The sequence below is a fragment of the Caretta caretta genome, chromosome 10, assembly GCF_965140235.1.
Source record: "Caretta caretta isolate rCarCar2 chromosome 10, rCarCar1.hap1, whole genome shotgun sequence".
NCBI lineage: Eukaryota > Metazoa > Chordata > Testudines > Cheloniidae > Caretta > Caretta caretta.
The window spans coordinates 55358333-55376426 of NC_134215.1; the positions used below are offsets into that span (position 1 = coordinate 55358333).

At 42.8% G+C, this 18094-nt stretch overlaps 1 protein-coding gene across 8 annotated transcripts in view; it reads left to right on the forward strand.

Annotated features, from left to right (window-relative positions):
* Positions 1 to 18094, forward strand: part of APBA2 (amyloid beta precursor protein binding family A member 2) — a 240583-nt gene that overhangs the window by 56676 nt on the left and 165813 nt on the right. Inside the window, exon 3 of one of the 8 annotated variants that reach the window (XM_048868170.2) lies at positions 4744 to 4845. The exons of the other annotated variants lie outside the window; for them this stretch is intronic. The gene's annotated coding sequence lies outside the window, so the exon portion shown is untranslated. The remainder of the gene's footprint in view (positions 1 to 4743; positions 4846 to 18094) is intronic. 8 annotated transcript variants of the gene reach the window in all.

Here is an 18094-nt window from a genome sequence, read left to right on the forward strand (position 1 = left end):
CCATTGTTGCAAAACAGTTGTGTTAAGGACGTGGCTGGATGAGGCTGGCTTTGAGCGTGGTGGAGAGGTGTGTGGTGACGTGGGGGAAACTAATTAGTAAAAAATACCTACCTGTCAGACATGGCTGCGGTAATAGAGACTGCTATGGAAAAACCTGACTGCTTCTCACCGAGTCCTGTGCTCCATAGTTCCACCACCAGCTTCCTTATTCAAAACTAGCCCTCAGAGGCCTGGGTGCACAAAGGAGTGAGGTGCTCATGTGCCAGTTCCAGAACTACTGCAAGGCACAAAATCCTGCTGAGCCCTGCATGTGCCTAAACTCACTCAGTTCCTGAGTTTTTGCAGGTATCTCTCCTAGTACTTGTTCCTGTCTCTGGGCATGTGCAGTACTGCCTCCTTCCAGGTATCTGGACACCTATCTCCTGCCCAAGCTCCAGAGAGAATAGTGATTCACAAACCAGGGCAAGATAGGCATTCGGCCACCTCCGTCACATGTGGGTCTGATCTTGTAGACACCCTCAGAGCACACCTGCTACCGCGGGTCCTTCAAGCAAGTTCACACAGAACAGCCTTGCGGGGGAAGGGGAGGAGGAGGAGGAGGAGGACCTCCCTCATAACTCTTAGCCTAATGGTTAGGGACTCGTCTGGAGTTGCCCAAGATCTTGGCTCAAGTGCCTGCTCTGCCTGAGTGTGAGAAGGGATTTGAACTGGGACCTGCCACCTCTCAGGTGAGTGCTCCAACCACTGGGCTTTGCTGAATTTGGGCTCCCTCAGTCTCTCCTGTTGACGCTGATGCACTCTGCATAAATAATTTTAAAAAAAATCATTGGAGCAGGGGGCCTGGATCCTGGGGGGGTCTCATATCCTAATCACTGGACCACAGAGTCATTCTCATGTTTGCGTGTGCTCTCTTTCTCCCCCCTCCTGTACAAATGACTCTTCAAGTATGTAATCCAAGAGAGACTGAGGGTCCCCCACATCAGCATATCCCATAGCCCAGTGGTTAAGGTACTCACCTGAGAGGTGGCAGATGCTAGTTCAAATCCTCCTCCTGTGGCGTGGACTTGACATACGGATCTCCCCAAGGTGAATACTTTAAGCATGTGCTAAAAGTTATGAGGGTGGTGGTCTTCCTTCTATCTCTCTTGCCAAAATGGTGTAGGGCCTGACTCCAAAGAGTTCCCAGCTGTGAATCACTAGCAGATTGAGGCACCTCCTTGCAGCTTGGATTTAGGAGCCTGTTTCTGAGCAAGGGGCAGTGCTTAGCGCACAACATCAGCTTTTCCTGCTGGCTAGCTTAGGAAGCTCCCAGTCTATCATGCTGAACTTTTGTGAGTCTTGCTCAAAGGGTACGTCTACGCAGCAAAAATCAACAATGCAGCAGTGAATGAGACTGGATCAACTGATTGGCATTCGCAGGGGGCTATGGGGCTAAAAACAGCAGTGTAGACGCTTGGCCTGGAGTCTGGGTTCTCTGATCCAGCGTGGGGGGAAAGTGATTTTTCTAGGTGTGTGATGCTAAGTGTCAAAATGTCTAACTACTTTTATGCATCTAGGCTAACGTGCCCCCTCATCCAGTGGAGACATGCTATCAAACACATTCGTAGTCTCTTGCCTGCATAATTTGTTTGCAGGATATCCACCCCAGATGCTGCATGGGTGTATAGGGAAGGGCAGAGGCTCCCTGGCAGCCATCAGCATACCCTCCGAAAGGACAAGATTTAGCCCCGAGTACTGATTTGAAGAGCAGATTACTTGATAATGCTGCATGATTCTTCTCTCTCTTACCTATGTAAATTGGGATTCATAATCACTGAAGTCAATTGGGCTTCACCAGTGTAAGAGTGAAATCTGAATTGGGACCAGTATTGTTAATACCGAGTCATCTCCTCACTTCTAAATGGAACAAGCCATGCAAAATAAAAGCAGGTTTACGGAAACCTGCCATGTTAGTCCCCCCCTTCTCGCTTTTATCCTAAGACCATGAGACTTGTTTTTATTGCTTCTGAATAGAAACATCTTAAATATCTTTCATGTGGAAAATGGATAGAGCTACAGGCTTTTTAAAATCTGTTGCCTTCTGTTCTTCTGAGTGGTTTGTGTAAAGAGGATTTGGTTAAGGAAAGACTTCCTTTTTTTACTGAACTGCCTTTCATAGAATCATAGATTCTAAGGCAAGAAGGGACCATTATGATAATCTAGTCTCAATAAAGTACTGAAAATATTATTACTTTTTTGCCTTGATGTGTGTCCATATTCTCTGTTAGTGTAGGAGTTATTTAGGTGCCTACACCACTTGTACACCACTACGTAAAAGAATAAATGGACACAAATCCGATGTCAAGAATTATAACATTCATAAACCAGTCGGAGAACACTTCAATCTCTCTGGTCACGCGATTACAGACATGAAAGTTGTGGTATTACAACAGAAAAACTTCAAAACCAGACTCCAGCGAGAGACTGCTGAATTGCAATTCATTTGCAAATTGGATACAATTAACTTAGGCTTGAATAGAGACTGGGACTGGCTAAGTCATTATGCAAGGTAACCTATTTCCCCTTGTTTTTTCCTACCTCTCCCCCTTCCCCCCCCCCACTGTTTCTCAGACTTTCTTGTTAAACCCTGGATTTGTGCTAGAAATGGCTCACCTTGATTATCATACACATTGTAAGGAGAGTGATCACTTTAGAAAAACTATTACCAGCAGGAGAGTGGGGTGGGGGGAGAGAAAACCTTTTGAAGTGATAAACACCCATTTTTTCATGGTCTGTGTGTATAAAACATCCTCACTGTATTTTCCACTTTATGCATCCGATGAAGTGAGCTGTAGCTCACGAAAGCTTATGCTCAAATAAATTGGTTAGTCGCTAAGGTACCACAAGTACTCCTTTTCTTTTTGTGAATACAGACTAACATGGCTGCTACTCTGAAACTTGTTGGTGTTTGTGTTTCTTCTCTTTTGACTGTTTATTTTACAGAACACTAATTCTATAGATTGATACTTTGGATTACCTTTCTGCTTTTAAAAATATTACTTACAAGTTTAGTTTTGCTTACATTTACCCCCCATGTATTCACATGAGACTGTTAAGATTTTTGCATATCCTTTGTCATACCCTTGTTGCTTTTTCTAAAACACTCATTATTTTGTTCTAATACCTGAAATTGCCTTTCTTGGGTTGATGTGTTGCAGATATCTTCACTGTCATAGCTAACGCTGATTCTCTGTTCCTGTGGGTAGACTTTCAATTTATTTAATTCCTGCCACTTTTTAATGGTTGCCTTATGCTTATTGTCTTAGTTTCTGGCTTGTGTTGCATTTCTCAGAATTGTAAAATTATTGGTGCTGGATAGTATCTTTTTGGGTCATTTAACCCATTGCCCTGGATGATGGCAGGATTCCAGGACACTGAATTTCGAGAAAAGACCTAAGTTTAGCTAAATTTGAATGAAAGAAGAAAAATAACTTTTGTGTTTTACTATGTTTGTCCTGAACAAACCAGATAACTTCTAGGAAATTACAGTTTTGGAAGGATACAGGTACAGGTTATGCTGTATGCACATTGCTATATTCTTTCAGGCTGCCGGGCAGCCTGAGATAGCTTTCTCATTTGTCATGCAATACAATCAAATCTGATGCAGATTTGCAGACCTGCACAATAGTGATAAGACAGCCAAGCCTATTTCAGCACTGCACAGGATTTACTAGGGGGTATAATTTAGTAAATTGTTGCCAGAGTTTTATTTGCAGGTCTATTGCTATTGATAGTCAGTCATTCTGTGGGCAAAGCAGTAGCTGTTCTATTTCCTTGCAAAAACCTGTAAAACCTGTGTCTGGATGGAGGGGAAATCTTTCTCAAGATGTGAACAAACGTTTTAGGATTAAAAATCTTTGGGCCTGATACTGGCTCAGTGGCTAGTCCATATTCCTTTGAGCAGTTCTGTTGCCTTCAAATGGATTGTTCATATGGGTAAAGTGGAACTACCGATGAGAGTAAGGAAGGATTTTTAGGATTAGGCCCTTCATTAATGAAGTGAGAACATTTTATTTTTATAGGCTACTCATGCTTTAACCTTCCTGTGCTGATCTGTAAAATGTTTGGTCCCTAGACTGGAAATGGAGTTCCTTCTCCAGAGGTTAGTGATGCTTTTAGGCTGTGGTTGGAAGAGAATAGAGAGGGGAGAAAAAAACAAGAATAGATAGCTTCTGTCGTTATGGTTCCAAGTCGAAATGATGAAACTGAAATATCTGTGGTTAGCTGCTTAAAATCTGCAGTGACCTAAAGTAATTTGGATTAGAAACAAATTGGAATATTTTTTGAAGGGATTTCAAGAGACATCTCATGGTAATCCTAACAAGCTATAAAACAATTGATTATGCATTCAGATCTACTTAAAACTGATAGAGAATTACATGCATTTGAATTTTTACAATTTAATTTCTCTCACACAACATGCAGAGTCTGGATATGCTTACTTACTGTTTGGTAATGTGTGTGGGTGTTTCTTGTTTAGTTTTTATTTTTTTAGCTCACTTGACAGCTATTATCTGTCATTTCTCACCCACTCTTTCACCCCCAATTATTATATCCAATTTGAGTTCTATAGCATCATCCATACAGTAGCTGGGTGCTGAGAAGTGCTAAGCAGTCTTTGTCAATTTTTTAAAATTACATTTTCAGTTCAACTACGTATTCGTATGAAGGGCCATTTTTAGTACATTACTGTTTGTATTTCAGAGGCCACTGGGGAGCTGTACCCTGAATATTCAGCCTACCATGCAGCTGGTGTGGCAGGGGAGAGAGGGTGACACAAATTTCCCCAAAAGAGGCAGGGAAGAGGTAGGCCAACCTTTTTCTCTACCAGCCTGGTGGGTGCACCAGGGAGTAAGCTGCTTTGTCTCAAGGGCCCTGTGTACTAAGGAGCTTGGGGGAGTGATGGTTTTTTGAGGGCCAGCATTGAGGCAGCTCTTGCTGTAAACTTTAGCTGAAGGCCACACTCTACACCAAAGTAAGTGTAATGTGAATGCCTAAGAGTTTAAAAAAAACCTTAACTTTTATAGATTAACAGTAGAATTGGGCTGCTTTGAATTTCTGTCTATTTCCAGAAAGCTGAGACCACATGCAAGTGGGGAAAATTGGATTATTGCAATATCTTAGGTGCATATTGCTGCTCTTATGTCACCAGTATCTTTAGAACCTTCATGTATTTTGTAAGGGGAAAAAAACCCGAAAAAACACAATTTTTGTGGTTGGGAGAAAGTAAAGGTGTAAGGTGCTATGATGAAGTCATGACAGTCTGATAACTCACAGGACATTATCAAAATAGCTTGTTTTTCAGGGAGCGAGGGGGCTGGAAGGGAGCTGAGCATTCTGATTAGCATGCCCACCTGTGTTGTAATTTTAAATAGCCAAGTGTCATAATCTGAATTTAACTTAAGCATTTGATCAGCGTTTCACTACTGTTAAAGTTACGCTAATTTACAATTCGGAATGAATATCAAGTCAAATGGTATAGTAGGTATCTTAACTGTGGATTACATATAACTTACCACATTGCCAGCATGCAACGTAATGGACAAAATAAGTATCAGAATATTTTAAATTGCTTTTTGTTTCTCCTGTTCATTATTATTGCGTATCACTATATTGAAAACTCGACTTTCCTATGCACTGCATGCCTTTCTTAGATTATTACATATAGTATATATTACCATAACTGTTTAAAATGCCCCTTATAGAAATATAAAGGGATAAAGGAAACAACTATGTTGAGACCTTAATGAAATCATGCACCTTTTTGACTACTGGTGAGCCCGTTTCTGATTTCACATTAGTGTAAATCTAAAGTAACTATTAATTTCACTAGTTACTCTGGACTTACTTTGGTGTAACTAAAATAAGAGTCTGGCTTTATTCCTTTAAGAGCAAAGGAATGAAGCAGATTATTTGTCTGAATTTGCTTATATTTATAAATATAATTTGGCAGTTAAAATTAATTACAATCATGTCACTTTGCATCTCTTTAGATCAGAATGTTTGTTTTCCTGAGGAAGAGCTCTAGTGGCTCAATAGCTTGTCTTTTTCACCAACTGAAGTTGGTCCAATACAAGACATTACCTCACCCACCTTGTCTCTCTCTCTGTTTTGCAAACCACACACTACGCTTTAGGACCGTATGCTGCTTTGCCAGGGATAACCACATGTGAAGCAAGTGCTTATGTGGTAAAAGTGCGTACTAGGAGAAGCTCAGAAGCTGAGTTGCCCCATTCTGTGTTGTCATTGGGCTAGGCCAGTTGCTGCCAAATGATGGATATGGTCTGAAAAAATGATGGGTATGGTCTGAAAAATCACAGAAAGGCTCCTCTGTTGAAGACCTAAAGTGATAGGGAATTCCATGTATAATAGGCCTAATGTGCTTCTGCTCAGGAGCACATACCAACCCTTCCTCCCCCTCAGTATCTGTCTTACCAACTTGTCATTGGCTTTCCACCATCAGCTGTGTGAACAGAACTCCTCAAAGAGGTTTGCATGCAGTAACTCACTGTTGCCTTTTGCAACAGAAGTAGTGATTAATTCTCTCCTTTACTTATTGCTGTCAGTTTTTTGTGAGGGACGGACGAGGGGGAGAGTAGAGATCATAACTTTTGGGGGTTTACTCTTCCCATGGTGCTTCTGGGTAAGTGCGTCTATTTTTGATAAGTTGCAAATGTTTTGTGTAAATATACTGTGCCATTGAGCATTTACTTACTATAGGTTTCTTCCCCCTTTGCTGCATTATGGATGGAAGCATCTGACCCTTGATAAGTGATGATGATAAAGTAGTAATAGAGGTTCTTCATAACACTATACAGACATTAGTGAATTAATCATTCCAGCACAGTTGCGAAATGGGAAACCAATGCCCTTCTTTTCACATATCTAACATGTTGCATTTAACTGACGTGTTTTTGTTGTTTTGAAGAAAATGAAGAATACATGCTAATTTTGAACAATGAAAGTTTTGATGCTTTGTTTTATTTAGCACCTGGGATCTCCAGGCACAGTACTTTAAATGAAATCATCATATATTAGCATACAGATTAAGCAACTCTGTTATCCTGAGTTCCTCCAAACCCTTCTTTCAGAAAGCAAAGGAATGAATTGATGTTGAATTGCTTGCACAAGCAGGAAGAAAGCTGTTCATGTCCTGAATACAAGTAACTGAACAAGAGGTTTTACGTACAGGGACTGAATAGCACAAAGTTTTAAGATCGTAATTACAAATCTTGAGCTCTTTCCTTAAGAAAAAATTGCTTTGGATTTAAGCTGCCATAAAATATTTCCCCCTTTGTCCGGTAAAACTCATACAAGTTGGTGCTATTAAACTAATTGTCATCCTTTTTATAGCTGTAGTTTTAGTGAAGATTTAATGCAGGTCTTTTCACATACATGCCAGTTATTACACAGAGGATGAAGTAACATATCTTAATGGTTCATGCAAAATTTCTAGAGTAGGAGGAAGTGAGTGCCAAAAATGTTGTGTATTCCACATGGAAAACATTTTTGGTGTACAGCTGAAATCCAGTTTTGGAATGAAGATAGGCTGACCAGATAGCAAGTGTGAAAAATCGGGATGGGGGTAATAGGCACCTATACAAGACAAAGCCCCAAATATTGGAACTGTCCCTATAAAGTCGGGACATCTGGTCACCCACAGTGAAGATGAAGCATCTCATGATGTTGAATAACTGGGGGGGAAAAAAGGGGTGCCTGCACACGGCACTTCATCATGCTTACCTTACGCTTCTGTTTACAAAATTTAATGCATGTTGTTATGCATAAAAGCGAATTTATTTGGCAAGGTGCTGAGCATCTTCCCCTCAGGATAATGAGAGATGAGGGTACTGAAGGCACTTAGCATTGCATGGCCAGCGGAACTTGTGTGCCACCAAGCAGAGCTACTTTGAGAAATGTTGTTAATTCTCAGCTGGTAATTCTTTTGAATAAAATTCATATGCTGCCTTAGAATGGCCAAAATCTCATGAGAAATGTTGCTGCTGTTGGTTTTTGTGAGATTTAAGCTGAATCTAGAAAGGAGTCTTTTCCTGACCTGGAAGAAAATTGGAGGGGTGGGGAAAAAATTGGTCTGCCCCAGAAATGTCTCCAAACTCAGAGCCTCCTGGAATTCAGAGGAGTTTAGAACAAGGTTTTGTTTCTGACTCCTCTAGCTTTAACAAAGCAGTTGGTAGATTTTCCCTTCCCCCGCCCCTCCCCACCAGATCTCTTCCATTCTGTAACTCATTAGTCAGTCCTAAAAACAGAAAGAAGAACTGTAAAAAAATCAGTATTCACAGTAGAGTCTAGCTATTTATCTACGTATTGTCTGGCTCTAGAACCATGATTGAAAGAGTGGTTTATGAACAAACATTTCTTAACATTGCCATTTTGCAGAATATACTCTAGGCTTTGTGTTTCTGAGTTTCTTTGTAGAGTTATAACCCTCTGGTCCAGTTTTTGACATAGTTGCTTTCTTTTCTTTCTATGTAACCATACCTTTAGTCCATTATTTAGGTTCTTCCCTCCTACTCCACCCCTGTGTCACTGATTCAGAGCGATTTGGCTTGCTTTATAAACTGGGCGCAAGCAAACAACGTGCGTTTTAATATGCCTAAATGTATCCATCTAGGAACAAAGAATATAGGCCATACTTACAGGATTGGGGACTCTAGCCCAGGAAGCAATGACTCTGACAAAGATTTGGCGGTCAAGGTGGATAATCGGCTGAACATGAGCTCAGTGTGATGCTGTGGCCAAAAGAACTAATGTGATCCTGGGTTGCATAAACAGGAGTATCTTGAGTAGGAGTAGAGAGGTTATTTTACCTCTGTATTTGACATTGGTGTGAAAGTTGCTGGAATAGGACATCCACAGTTCAAGAAGGATGTTGATAAATTGGAGAAGGTTCAGAGAAGAGCCCCAAGAATGTTTATTTTGGGGATGTTCTAAGGCCTGTGCTGTACAGGAGGTCAGACTAGGTGATCGTATTGGTCCCTTCTGCCTAAGAATCTATAAGATGAGCAGCTTTCTTTGGAGAGAAAGCACACTTTAGCATCATTGGAGATTTTTAAGAGCAGGTTAGATAAACACCTGTCAAGAATGGTCTAGATAATACTTAGTCCTGCCATGAGTGCAGGGGATTGGACTAGATGACCTCTTGAGGTTCCTTCCAGTACTATGATTCTATCAACCCTTTTAATTTTGTGCCCAAAAAGTTAAGGGAGTATTGCTTCCTCCTTGACCTTAACAACCACACTTTCTTGAGGTTGGTTTGGCTGGGATCTGTAAAGTTATCCATCAGGTCAGTTTTGCCAGGGAACCTGCCAGCACTTGAGCATATGCTTACCTAGGAGTGCTGTTTATTCATTCAGAGTGCATACATAGTTCTGTGACTTAGACTTCAGAAATTGCTGCAGTATGGTGCAGTGGTACATCAGCTAACTGTGCCCCCTTTGACACTGAGCCCCAGGATTGTTTCTCACTGCAACTAGGTTTGTTAGTACTCCTCAGTCCCACTGTGTAAAGGACCTGTGATGTCAGTATAATTAAAGATGAGTTAATTTCTTCAAGCAGATTGCAATAAAATAATGTAATGTTGTTATACAATATAGTATAGTATTAATCACCTAGTTTGGAATCCTATTGTACAACAAATGCATCTTGATAAGTGAAGAGAATGTGTTTTAGTATTCCGTGGAACCAGATTATCAAAGCAAGCTCAATTAAGTCTGACCTTAGGGATCTGTCAAATCACTTCAATAGAAAGCATCAGTATACAGGATATTGTCCATCAGAGCTGTACCATATTCATTCCATGTCTTTTCACAGCCTTTTCAATAAGTGGGCAAATAATTCTGGTGCATTTATTATGAAAAGATGGACATCTTAAAGGAAAACAGTGAATTAGAATGTTAACCTAAAAAAATTCTAGTTTTGGACAGGGCACTCTTTAGAATGTCCTGAATCTAAAAAAGAAATGGACAAAACCCCTTCTGTTATCCGGCTTGTTTATTAAAGTCCCATCTGTGAGAAAGAAATGGACTGTAAAAAGTGTTGGCAAATGCACAAATTAAACAAATTGAAACATGATGGAAAATGTCTTTTTGCTGACTTCTTGGATTTATGGTAACCGTAGATGATGTAACTATAGATGGTAAAGAATTTTCAGACAGGTATAACTTTATTTTCCCAAATTGGTAGTATTCTTAATACAAGGTGAAGCTGTTGAACATCTTTTTGTGTATATAGACACTCTGGATTTACCATTAACTACATGCTTCTCCAGTCCTATTCATTTAGTTTATAGAATGGTGGTTCTTCTGTCCATTTGGAGGTTGAGCTAAAATATTGCTACTTTGAATACAGAATTGAAGTCAAGAAGAGCAACAAAATTGTTGTAGAGCTCATTGCCCTTGGAAAGAATTTTCATCACAGCCAAATTATCTTGGGACTCTTGCTTTGCAGGTCAAGTCTTATAGATCAGATGGTACTAACTGCAGCCGGTTCACCTCAGTGCTTAATCCTGTTCTGCCTAACAACTAACACACAGCTGTGATCTAAGACTGATTCAGCAAACCACTTAATATGCTTAGCCTTAAGCATGTGAATAGTCCCATCCTTAACTAAGCGCATAAGCATCTGTTTGAATCCCATTGACGTCCGTAGGGTGTGCTTAAGTATCTTGCAAAATTATCCTAGTATCATTTATAGGGGTGATGCCCCTTACTTAAAAAGAAAAGGAGTACTTGTGGCACCTTAGAGACTAACCAATTTATTATTATTGAGCTCATGCTCAAATAAATTGGTTAGTCTCTAAGGTGCCACAAGTACTCCTTTTCTTTTTGCGGATACAAACTAACACGGTTGCTGCTCTGAAGCTCCTTACTTAATATTCTTGTTTAACTTCTTCTGCAGAAATTCCAGATACCATCTCAGCGGTTTTGTCTTCTGTTTTTCTACAGAAATTGAATGCCAAAGTGTTGTGTGCTGGCTGTCTGTTAATGTAGAAAATGCTGTTCAAACAAAATTTATTAAAAATGGAATTTAACCTAAAATTGGAGTTAAGAGTTAAAATCTCTCTCTACTCCAGGAAAACAAAGTTCATCCAAACCCTAGCACTTAATCCAAGTCTAAAAATGAAACAAATAAACATTAACTGAATATGGAGTTGTGTATGGAGAGTTCAAAGGCACAAACTTTATTTTAGTGCCAAGTAAGAGAACCTAATTTCATCCCTGAATTCTCCTTATTGGCTAACTTATTTTTAGTAGCCTGAGTGTATTACTCCTGGGGGCACTCTGCGTCAAAAAATTAAAAATTCTGCACACAATATTTTAAAATTCTGCAAATTTTATTTGTCAAAATAACACTACATAATCACGCCAGTTTCCATTATTTTGGTAATTTATTTCAAAATACCTGTCAGCAAGTATGTCTGTAACAATACAGACACCCACAAAAATTCCCACAGGAGTGCCTACCTACCTAATACACCCAAACCTCCTTCCTCCCAGAGCCCAGTCATGATCCCCCCACTCCTCCGGTACAAATACCTGCACCCCCTTGCCCAGATACCTGCACCCCCTCCCCTCAGAGCCCAGATACCCCCCCTTCTGCCCTCCAGAGTCCAAATGTGACCTCTCCCCCACCCCGAGCCCAGGGATCTAGAAGGAGAAACAGCCTGATGTTGGGTACTGGGCTTGCGTGGAGTTTCCTGTGCACCACTGTTTCCTTCCCTCAGGGCGTGTGGGGAAGTGATGCTGCCGGGAACCCTCTAGCTCCCTCCCCTTCCCCCTGGCAGGGTCTTCTATATATGAGCTGGGCTCTGCCAGGTCCAGTGGCCCCTAGTGGTGATCAGCAGCACTGCAGCCCATTTCTGTAGGGGAAAGAAAATTCTGTGCTCACAACATTAATTTCTGCAAAATTCTGCATTGCGCAATGGTGCAGAATTCCCCCAGGAGTAGTATATTCCAGCTAGTGTGAAGAACCCTCCACTGGTATGTGTAGTATATCCTACTTTTACTTTTGACAGTTTATTAGAAGGATGGAAATGAACTCTCTAGAAAAGTCAAGTCGTGAGAGAATCCACAATGCTCCGTGTGAGAGGCATGTTGCATATTCCCCGTCTTAACATCAGTCCTTCAGGAGTACAGATGAGATAGTTAGAGGTGCCTAGAGTAAGGTTCTTCCCTTCCACATTGTTTTTCATTCACATTGTGGGATCATAGAATCATAGAATATCAGGGTTGGAAGGGACCTCAGGAGGTCATCTAGTCCAACTCCCTGCTCAAAGCAGGACCAATCCCCAATTAAATCATCCCAGCCAGGGCTTTATCAAGCCTGACCTTAAAAACTTCTAAGGAAGGAGATTCTACCACCTCCCTAGGTAACGCATTCCAGTGTTTCACCACCCTCTTAGTGAAAAAGTTTTTCCTAATATCCAACCTAAACCTCCCCCACTGCAACTTGAGACCATTACTCCTTGTCCTGTCCTCTTCTACCACTGAGAATAGTCTAGAACCATCCTCTGTGGAACCACCTCTCAGGTAGTTGAAAGCAGCTATCAAATTCCCCCTCATTCTTCTCTTCTGCAGATTAAACAATCCCAGTTCCCTCAGCCTCTCCTCATAAGTCATGTGTTCCAGACCCCTAATCATTTTTGTTGCCCTTCGCTGGACTCTCTCCAATTTATCCACATCCTTCTTGTAGTGTCGGGCCCAAAACTGGACACAGTACTCCAGATGAGGCCTCACCAATGTCGAATAGAGGGGGACGATCACGTCCCTCGATCTGCTCGCTATGCCCCTACTTATACATCCCAAAATGCCATTGGCCTTCTTGGCAACAAGGGCACACTGCTGACTCATATCCAGCTTCTCGTCCACTGTCACCCCTAGGTCCTTTTCCGCAGAACTGCTGCCTAGCCATTCGGTCCCTAGTCTGTAGCTGTGCATTGGGTTCTTCCGTCCTAAGTGCAGGACCCTGCACTTATCCTTATTGAACCTCATCAGATTTCTTTTGGCCTAATCCTCCAATTTGTCTAGGTCCCTCTGTATCCTATCCCTGCCCTCCAGCGTATCTACCACTCCTCCCAGTTTAGTATCATCCGCAAATCTGCTGAGAGTGCAATCCACACCATCCTCCATATCATTTATGAAGATATTGAACAAAACCGGCCCCAGGACCGACCCCTGGGGCACTCCACTTGACACCGGCTGCCAACTAGACATGGAGCCATTGATCACTACCCGTTGATCCCGACAATCTAGCCAACTTTCTACCCACCTTATAGTGCATTCATCCAGCCCATACTTCTTTAACTTGCTGATAAGAATACTGTGGGAGACCGTGTCAAAAGCTTTGCTAAAGTCAAGAAACAATACATTTACTGCTTTCCCTTCATCCACAGAGCCAGTAATCTCATCATAGAAGGCGATTAGATTAGTCAGGCATGACCTTCCCTTGGTGAATCCATGCTGACTGTTCCTGATCACTTTCCTCTCATGTAAGTGCTTCAGGATTGATTCTTTGAGGACCTGCTCCATGATTTTTCCAGGGACTGAGGTGAGGCGAGGCTGACTGGCCTGTAGTTCCCAGGATCCTCCTTCTTCCCTTTTTTAAAGATTGGCACTACATTAGCCTTTTTCCAGTCATCTGGGACTTCCCCCGTTCGCCACGAGTTTTCAAAGATAATAGCCAATGGCTCTGCAATCACAGCCGCCAGTTCCTTTAGCACTCTCGGATGCAACTCGTCCGGCCCCATGGACTTGTGCACGTCCAGCTTTTCTAAATAGTCCCTAACCACCTCTTTCTCCACAGAGGGCTGGCCATCTACTCCCCATGTTGTGATGCCCAGCGCAGCAGTCTGGGAGCTGACCTTGTTAGTGAAAACAGAGGCAAAAAAAGCATTGAGTACATTAGCTTTTTCCACATCCTCTGTCACTAGGTTGCCTCCCTCATTCAGTAAGGGGCCCACACTTTCCTTGGCTTTCTTCTTATTGCCAATATACCTGAAGAAACCCTTCTTGTTACTCTTGACATCTCTTGCTAGCTGCAGCTCCAGGTGCGACTTGGCCCTCCTGATTTCATTCCTACATTCCCGAGCAATATTTTTATACTCTTCCCTGGTCATATGTCCAACTTTCCACTTCTTGTAAGCTTCTTTTTTATGTTTTAGATCCGCTAGGATTTCACCATTAAGCCAAGCTGGTCGCCTGCCATATTTACTATTCTTTCGACTCATCGGGATGGTTTGTCCCTGTAACCTCAACAGGGATTCCTTGAAATACAGCCAGCTCTCCAGAACTCCTTTCCCCTTGATGTTAGTCCCCCAGGGGATCCTACCCATCCGTTCCCTGAGGGAGTCGAAGTCTGCTTTCCTGAAGTCCAGGGTCCGTATCCTGCTGCTTACCTTTCTTCCCTGTGTCAGGGTCCTGAACTCAACCAACTCATGGTCACTGCCTCCCAGATTCCCATCCACTTTTGCTTCCCCCACTAATTCTTCCCGGTTTGTGAGCAGCAGGTCAAGAAAAGCTCCCCCCCCCAGTTGGCTCCTCTAGCACTTGCACCAGGAAATTGTCCCCTACGCTTTCCAAAAACTTCCTGGATTGTCTATGCACCGCTGTATTGCTATCCCAGCAGATATCAGGAAAATTAAAGTCACCCATGAGAACCAGGGCGTGCGATCTAGTAGCTTCTGCGAGTTGCCGGAAGAAAGCCTCATCCACCTCATCCTCCTGGTCTGGTGGTCTATAGCAGATTCCCACCACTACATCACTCATGTTGCTCACACTTCTAAACTTAATCCAGAGACACTCAGGTTTTTCTGCAGTTTCGTATCGGAGCTCTGAGCAGTCATACTGCTCTCTTACATACAGTGCTACTCCCCCACCTTTTCTGCCCTGCCTGTCCTTCCTGAACAGTTTATAACCATCCATGACAGTACTCCAGTCATGTGAGTTATCCCACCAAGTCTCTGTTATTCCAATCACGTCATAATTCCTTGACATCACCAGGACCTCCAGTTCTCCCTGCTTGTTTCCAAGGCTTTGTGCATTCGTATATAAGCACTTGAGATAAACTGCTGATCGCCCCTCATTCTCAGTATGAGGCAGGAGCCCTTCCCTCACAGACGTTCCTGCCTGTGCTTCCTCCCGGTATCCTGCTTTCCCACTTACCTCAGGGCTTTGGTCTCCTTCCCCCGGTGAACCTAGTTTAAAGCCCTCCTCACTAGGTTAGCCAGCCTGCTCGCAGATGCTCTTCTCTCTCTTCATAAGATGCAGCCCGTCTCTGGTCAGCACTCCTTCCTCATGGAACACCATCCCATGGTCAAAGAATCCAAAGCCTTCTCTCCAACACCACCTGCGTAGCCATTCGTTGACTTCTACGATTCGACGGTCCCTACTCAGGCCTTTTCCTTCCACGGGGAGGATGGACGAGAACACCACTTGCGCCTCAAACTCCTTTATCCTTCTTCCCAGAGCCACATAGTCCGCAGTGATCCGCTCAAGGTCATTCTTGGCAGTGGTGCCCACGTGGAGAAGCAGGAAGGGATAGCGATCCGAGGGCTTGATGAGTCTCGGCAGTGTCTCCGTCACATCGCGAATCTTAGCCCCTGGCAAGCAGCAGACTTCTCGGTTTTCCCGGTCAGGGCGGCAGATAGATGACTCAGTCCCCCGGAGGAGAGAGTCCCCGACCACCACCACCCACCTCCTTCTCTTGGGTGTGGTGGTCGTGGAACCCCCAATCTCAGGACAGTGCATCTCATGCCTTCCAACCAGCAGAGTCTCCTTCTGCTTTCTCCCCCCAGACATATCATCTGGTCCACTCTCCGCAATGGTACCTGTGGAGAGAACATGAAAGCGGTTAGTTACCTGTGTCTGTGTTGCTGGAACCCAGACATTCCCCCTTCTTCTTCTGGAGGTCACATGTTGCCAAGCTTCTTCACTAGCCTCTTGGCTCCGCTGTGCAACCTGCTCTAAATCTTTAGAGCTTTGTGCCCGTAGAAGCATATCCTGACTTTTGTCCAGAAAATCCTCAGTTTCTCGTATGCAACGCAGGGTCGTTATCTGTTGCTCCAGACCTTCAATCTTTTCTTCCAATATGGAGACCAGCTTGTACTTTGTACAGACAAAGTTGCTTCTGTCCTGTGGAAGAAAGACAAACATGGCACATCCAGTGCAGGTCACAACAGCTGAACCCCCCCCCCCCCTTCCATATCACCTTCCTACTATGAGCTTCCTCAGAGAAGTTGGCAAGATGTAAGCCTCACTGGGCTCACTCCAGGCGAACTCCCAGGCAAACTCCTGCTGTGTGCTGCTCTGCTGTTCCCCGCCGCTCAGCTGGTTCGTGAAGCTCTGGCTATTTTTAAACAGCCATGCTTCCCTGAAACAAACAGACAGCCCCAATGCTCACTCCCTGCAGGCTACCAGCCAATCAGGCACTCGCTCAGGCTCTCACACTGCCCTCCCAGCAAACAAACACTCAGATACTTACTCAGCAAACACGCACTCGGATACTCACCAATCCCAGGCAAACTCCTGCTGTGTGCTGCTCTGCTGTTCCCCGCTGCTCAGCTGGTTCCCGCCGCTCTCCCCCCCGGGATCACATTGAAGACTGGAACAGGTTACATCTTTTGAGGGCCTGACAGCAGCCTCCTCACTTAAAACATGGCATATGCTTCACTTGCTGCTCTTCAGAAGGGGTAGACCTCCAGATCCACATGGTTTGAGTATCTGTAATGGTAGGTCCCCAAGAAAGAACGTGGCTTGCTCCAAAGTAGATAGATGCTTTAACACCAAATCCTCAGACTCTTGTATCCTATCTTATCACACCAACTGTTCAAGATCTCATTTTATGAGACTAAATTACTACCAACCTTAGCTACGCTTCTGAGCAATGCATAAATTATTCTAATATCTTACTATAGCTACCTGAGCTTTTAATATTGTTCAGCTCAACCAGTGATCCAAAAGCTTGCTCTTGGGAACACCCTGTTCCTGATGCTACTGGGAGGACTTTGGGCCCCTAAACAAATGAAGTTATATGCAGTTCTTTCATCGGTGACAGTAATACTATGGGGGATCAATCTAATGTAATAAAAAAATCCAAGCACGATTCAGTAAACATTACTAGCATATATTAAAATGAAAACATGTTTGAGAGGAAACAATGCAATGGAAATTGCTTGTACAAAAATTCCTTGCATGTTGCTTCAAGTAAATTATATTTGATTTATTTTTCTGTGATTGTAACATTTATGAAAAAGATAGGAGACTTTTGGATAAAATTGTATGTTGTTTCTTTTTGTGCATATGTATTGTGCCCAGCTATTTGGACCTTCAGTTTCAACCAAAGATGGATTGTTTTTCACTTCTTTATGAGAGATCAATATTAAAGAATGATCATGGTAGATTAAAAAATCTTTATAGATCACATATGAGCATAGATATAGATTTAGTACTAACGATGTTTGACAAGCATGAATTGGCAGACCAGCCCTCAGTCAAATCTACAAACACAGATCCACAAAATCATAGTGCACGCATTCCACAAACCTTGTAGCCAAAAGAAATTCGGTAAGCTTTCCACTTGTTTCTTTTAATGAACAGAATTTCATCCTTAGTTTGGCAGTGTATATGAGTGCCATTTCCACTATTTGCCTCTTTAGGAGACCATCTCTTGTTCCTTAGCGTCACAGTCATCATGTATTTTAAATGGCACTGGTTGAGTTGAAGAATTTTTTTTCCCACCTCATCCACAGCATCTGCAAAATCTTTACTGATGGAACTCTCCTGAGTTGTGGGTAATCTTGCCTTGGCTCCATAACCATTGCATGTTGGCTCCCTAGCAGATTTGCATTGCCCTTGGCACCATAGGAGTAATGTATGTTTATTACTTGTGAGGAGCTGTTGCCTTATTTCGGGGATAGGATCAATCAGATCAGAAGTGGTCTGTTTGAGACTGTGAAAACAGTAGAACCCTGAGAGATGAAAAATGTACCCTTGATCCTTCAACTAGCTACTTGGGAGGGGGACCCTTGTCCTTTGTGGTT